Source organism: Carettochelys insculpta, chromosome 18, assembly GCF_033958435.1.
Source record: "Carettochelys insculpta isolate YL-2023 chromosome 18, ASM3395843v1, whole genome shotgun sequence".
NCBI classification, from domain to species: Eukaryota; Metazoa; Chordata; order Testudines; family Carettochelyidae; genus Carettochelys; species Carettochelys insculpta.
Genome location: NC_134154.1, coordinates 2949448 through 2956136, shown reverse-complemented (window position 1 = coordinate 2956136; position 6689 = coordinate 2949448).

The following is a 6689-nucleotide window of genomic DNA, read 5'->3' as shown; positions in this document are numbered from 1 at the left end:
CTCTAGTTGCGTGGTTGGTTTGTTTGGTTTTGTTTTTTTTTTTTCCCCTCCCTCCCCCCCCACCCCATATGACCAACTAATACTTAAGGGGCCATATTCGTTAGGGCAGTGAAGCCATGCCACTTGACATTTGGCTCAGTTATGTTGTTGTTCACTTAGCTGCTTAGAAAGCGAGAGAGAGCCAGGATTACGCTATTGTGATGTTGTTTTTTCTTCTTCCTGTGTTTTACTAGTGTAACTAAAGGGACTGAAAATTATGCTAGTCCAAGGTCCAGGGTTTCGCAAACTAATGCCAGGAAAGCAATATTTATACCACTAGAACATTAAACAAATATGTATAACAAAGCATTCCTTTATTCATTGACCCTTTGTAAAATTAGTTATGTCTGATTTAATGGCTTTCTGGACATTAAATATTTTAGCAGCTGCCACTGAAATCAGTGCTTTGAAAGCAGAAACTTCACTTTCAGATAGAATTGGTTACCCTAAGCCTGTCAGTTCAGTAGACATCGGGTGTTAAAATAATATAGTAGTCGAACTGGCAGAAGGGGAAGAGGCAGAAATGAAGTGACTAATTTGATCTTAAGTCACATATGGCATTACATAGAAGCTTTGGAGGCTGAACATAGAACATGTATGAAAAAGAATTGGAGGAAGCCAGTGGAAATTAACTTCAATTGGGGAACCCTCATTAAGAAAACTCATGACTTAAGCTTTAGAACAGTGGCTCCCAAACTTTTCAGTAACATGGCACGCTTCAATGAGACAGACAAATCCATGGCACGCCTTTTTTCAGCTGAACTGATTGCTCATCATCATCACATTTTACTTACATTTACTATGCGTAACCTTACTAGAGAGGTTTGCAGTGCAGTAGTCTGTGCAACAAAGCTAAACAAGGATCAAATGAGTTAATGTTTCAAACCCACCACAGAATATACTTAGACAGTGAGCACAGATGCATTTTCAAAATCTGCTCAGCCCTATGTAAGGGATGTTGAGTAAATCAGAAACCACTGAAAGCATACTGGAGCCAGGATATGGTAATTAAACTGCATCCCAGCTCCAACATGCTCCTGCCCTTCCTCCCTGCCATTTGCCACAATAAGGAGTCAGGGCAGGCTCCCCACCAGCTCTCTCAGGCTGGAAAGCAGAATTTCACCTGCCTCCTTGCATAAATGGGGTCCCGTTGGGTCAGCATTTCCCTCTCACAGTGGCTCTGCCAAGAACTACCATGGGGAGGTGGAGGGGGAAGTTGACTGACCCTGTGCCAGCTGAGTCTCAGACAGCCTTTCTGCTTGAGCCCTAGCTGATGCAGGGTCATCAATCCGTCTCCTCCTCCCTGCCCCTGCAACACTTTGAGCCACACCAAGGAGAAAGTGGTACATTTTCAAGGCACACTTGGACAGTTGTAAGGGCACACCTGTGTGCCAGGGCACACTGGTTGAAAACCACTGATGTAGAAGACTCCTTTGGAGAACTGATCCAGCAGTTTTTGAAGCTGGTCTTCTGTGTGAGACACTACAGCAGCATTGTCTGCGAACAGCATGTCTCTGATGAGGACTTCCCACACCTTAGACTTAGCTTTCAGCCTTGCAAGATTAAACAGTTTCCCACCAGATCTTGTGTGCACCAAGATGCCCTCTGTTGAAGATCCAAAGGCATGCTTCAGGAGTGTGAAGAAGATCCCGAACAATGTCGGAGCAAGCATGCATCCTTGTTTGACGCCGCTCCTGATTCTGAAAGCATCCGATAATGCACCATCATATTGGATGGTTCCTCTCATGTCTTCGAGGAACGACTGGATCATCTTGAGTAACCGTGGAGGACAGCCTATCTTGTGGAGCAGTTTGAACAGACCATCCCTGCTGACCAAGTCAAAGGCCTTGGTCAGGTTGATGAAGGCTATGTAGAGTGGCTTCCTCTGCTCCCTGCACTTCTCCCGCAGCTGCCTTAGAGAGAAGACCATGTCAACGGTAGACCTCTCTGCGCGGAATCCGCACTGCGATTCGGGGTACACCCTCTCAGCAATCTTCTGGAGTCTGCCAAGGATGAGGCGAGCGAACGGTTTACCAGTGATGCTTAGGAGGGAGATTCCACAGTAGTTGTTGCAGTCGCTTCTGTCTCCTTTGCAAGGACTTTGGGCTTATCAGCCTAAAGAAGACAAACGTACTCGGTCAGGATGTTGCTGAATCCCCATCAATCAGCATTGACAACTATACGTTAGAGGTCGTCCACGAGTTTGTTTACCTTGGGTCCACCATCACTGACACCCTGTCGTTGGACACTGAGCTAAATAGGAGGATTGGAAGAGCGGCCACAACTCTGTCCAGACTCAGCAAGAGTGTGTGGAATAACAACAAGCTGTACACTCACACCAAAATGCAAGTCTACAGAGCCTGCATCCTCAGCACACTCCTTTATGGCAGCGAGACTTGGACCCTGTATGCCCGCCAGGAAAAGAGGCTGCACGTCTTCCACTTGCACCGCCTCAGACACATCCTTGGAATATCGTAGAAGGACAGAGTGACCAACACCGCCGTCCTCGAGCAATCTGGAATCCCAACCATGCACACCCTCCTCAGGCAGCGTCAGCTCTGCTGGCTTGGCCACGTCCACAGGATGAATGATGGAAGGATTCCAAAAGACATCCTGTATGGTGAGCTAGCCTCTGGCAAAAGACCTTCCGGACGCCCCCAGTTGCGCTACAAAGATGTCTGCAAGAGAGACCTCAGAGAGGTAGACATCGAGTTGGACAACTGGGAAGAACTAGCAGACGACTGCAGCAGATGGAGGCAGGGGTTACACAAGGGCCTTCAGAAGGGCAAGATGAGGATCAAACAGCTAGCAGAGGAGAAGCGAGCGCACAGAAAGCACACTAAGGACTTGCCAGACACCCACCACATCTGCAAGAGATGCAGCAAGGACTGTCACTCTCGTGTGGGTCTTCATAGTCACAGTAGACGCTGTAAATGAAGCCCTCAATTGAAACTATAAAGGGCGTGATCCATAGTCTATGCAGACTGAAGGATGCCTAGTACTACTACTACTATTACTAGAAGATTCCACATTAGCAAACAGGATTTCCAGAAATGATTAAGGAGGCCTCCATGCAGTTCTTTCAAAACACTAATCTATTATTGTGGGTCAGCAGGCTTTTTTTTTTTTTTTTTTTTTTTTTCCAGTTCTGTTAGTTTTAAACAGAGTCCTTGATCTCCAGGGCCTAAGCCACTTCAGTGGCTCTTCCTGCAACCCCAAGTAGGTGTATTATCCATAAAGCAAGAGTACTGTGGAGGAAGACCCAGGAAAACCACATAGATGAGCCCCTTCAGAAAAGGCCCATTCAGGAGATAATGAACCTAATGCCCACACAGGTGCTTAAAATAGACACTTCAGTATCAAAGACTGATGGCTCTTTTTATTCTGTATATAGGAAGTTCCTTTGAATAAATGAAGGGATTAAATTAAATGTCTCTTTTTAGTTGTATTGCTTGCTGTGCACCTGTAAGCACTGTATTGTAATTGGTTTGCTGCAGTATCTACTAACAGATTTCTACTCTTAAAGTTCAGACCTAATGTAAAGATTGTAAATTTTAAAAACTGTGTTCAATGGATAAGTGTAATTAGCAGAGACCAGTGGTATCCTTCTATGCATTTTAAGTGATATTCTTCTGTACTTGGAAGAGGTTAATGATTTTTTTGTTTATGCTGCTTGTGATGGCGTGTGTTCTTTTCCTGTATATACCAGTACAGGGCATTGCATACAGTTGCAAATGAGCTGGCCCGGAGGCCAATTCTTGGATTTCACAGAAGAGGTCAAGGTGTGCCAATAACGTGTCACTCAGATGTGACAACCAAGTACTCAGCTGAGCTAAAGAAGCAGCTGGTAACAAGTTCTGATTTTTTTAGATACTACCAGATGTCTTAAGCTTCCATATGCATAAGTAAACATTAATTTTCATCATGGTATTTGTTTAATGTTGAGGACTGGGAGAGCACAGAATGATTCCTTCTTTGGCTGTGCACAGTGTGTCTGATCCAAAGCAATACTGTGTGTGAGACCCCTCTATTTGTGTACATTTTGTGTTAATAGGTAACAGAAGTTCAATGTATTTTCAACCAAGCAAGTCATTCAGCAGTAGCTTATTTTACTTTAAAGTATATCTTTCCAAATGAATGTGGTCCTCCTGAAATTTCAGTTTCTAAGTCTGAAAGCTATCTAATAGAGAACCTGAAAAGTCCTTTGTAGCTTTGGTTTATTGGAAATACTGCACCTTTCACAGAAAAATGGCAGGAGAGGACAGATTGATATTCTCGCTCATTACTGATTCATTTCTTATTAAGAACGATTTTTCCCGGAACTGCATATGGATCCTGCCATCAGAAGATCAAATAAGCCTTGCCTCTTCCTTGGGAAAGCATGCACTTGTAGTAAGGAGTCTGTTGTATTTTAGGTTGACCCTTTTTTCAGTGACTATATTTTATTCCTTTGATTTCCTGAGTACGTCAGCTTTGTATCAACAAGGAGGATAAAGTCGTAAATTATACTGAGTACTATTGGACGGTGATACTAGCACAAATATCCAAAAATGGGAAAATCATAAAGTTCTAAATATAATGTATTATTTCTAATGAAATATTTCTAGCAGCACCATGATTTCAAAAATACAAGTTCATCTCACTGATACTTTACAAGGCTTAGTAGCATAATACTTGGGTTATTTTAATTGGTTGTCTATTTGCATCTGACTCAGTAACAAATTCTGTAGGTAGAAGAACTTCCATTTGTTTAAGGATGTCTCAAAATATGTATTAGGAAAACCATCACTGCCATGTCATGTCACAAGCTACATGAGCTAGGGACATGGCTTTGCTAGGCCTACCTGTGCAGAGTGTTGAAAATACAGAATTGGAGGTGGCTCAAGTACATATGATCCATCACAGAAGACTCTTCAGATCCTAGAAAATATTAATGTATGGGGCCCAATCCCACAATGTGGAACAGCCTGGCGTCCTCTTGTTGGCTGCAATGGATCTGGCACAGGGACAAACGAAGAATAGTAACAGAACAGGCAGATATGTGAGGGAGGATTCTTAGAAGAGGGATTTGAAGGAAGCAGAAAAGGGTACGTGGTAGAGGGTGAAAAAAGGAAGTCTCCTTCAGATATAGGAAGTAGCATGACAGAAGGACTAGCCTCAGAATGGACTAAAGTTACACAGGCAGCAGTAATGTGAGTCTAGGGAGAAAATATGTGGGCAGAGTCACAATTATAACTGGGCTTGTAAAGGAGGGCAAGCTCGTTTGGTGAAGTAAGAGGGAGAACTTGTTTTTTGAAAGACCAAGGAAAGCATGGTGAATAGTTTGGATCTTTGTTAGAGAAACTGAAGTGCCTTTCTAATTTCTTTGCTGATTTCATCATCCTGCTTGCATTCCTATAAGACAGGGACTTGATTTTGAAATCAAGAGCTTGGAGCCTGTGGATTCATTTACTATAAGTACTGTCATGCCAATCATGTTGATAAAGCCCAATATTATGATATGTTTTCATGTTAAAGAAGGGTAAAAATAAATGGTATACCATACTGCACAGCTTATGGCCTATGGTTTGCATTTTATCTGTATTTGTAGTTAGTGAATTTGTTTACTAAGTAGCTCAGATGTTCACATTTGGAAGAGAACTGCTTGTTGCTGTTTCTATGTCCGAATACATTTTCCACTCTTTATCCACCCCAATCCAACATTAAAAATTTAAAATATCACATTTCATTCTCTGAAAACCCAAAATTTAAAAACCTGTGAACACTGTTAAGTGCCAATCTTTTCCATCCATGTGTAAATTTTTTCCATTAGCACTTGGAATAAATGTTTATATGCACCAAGGAATGTGTGAATGTACAACAGCAGTAGAAATAAAATCAAGCTGTGGGCACTCTGCTAATCAGTGGGGCAGGACTTGATTCTTTCCTGCATGGCTGCACAAGTGAACAGCTTATAGAGAACACTGACACTCACCTTTAAACTAAAGCATTTTGAGTGTTTGCTGCAAAAATGGTGAATTTCACTATCTCCCTGCTGGCAGGCCTAGAACACAAGCTGTGGTAGAGATGTAATACTGAATAGAGTTAACTCCCAGCTCTATTAGCTAAGCTGTTTTGTGAGACCTTGGACAAGTCATTCCCTTTCTATCTCTGTTTAAATCCAGACTGGATCTTTTAGAAAAAGATACGCTCTCATTTAGCCACAGCTATTGGAGCTGAAGCAGGCATTATTGCAGGTAAGTCTGATGACCTGTGTTTATACAGGAGGTAAGACAACATGAACACAATGGCTTTAAAATCTATTAGCTCTTTAAATTCTTTTGTATGGGAAGTTGTGTTCTCCGGAACTCACCCAAAGAAGCAAGTTAGTAGTTGAAATATATGCAGTACTAAAATTGCTATATGGTTCCTGTCCCAGTCACTCAGCATTTGTATGGTGTAAAGATGTTACGCCCCAGAACAACAATTGTTAAAATACCCTTTACTATTGAAAGCTTTGTTTCAGTTCCTTTCCTAGCTCAGTGATATCCAAAGAAAGCAGGCTTGCTAAATTGACTTTCTAGTACATCAGACTGTAACCAAAGGGGTTGGGGGTGGACGGGACAGGAATCAGTACAAATTTAATGGAACTCTTCATTGCTATTTTTTTT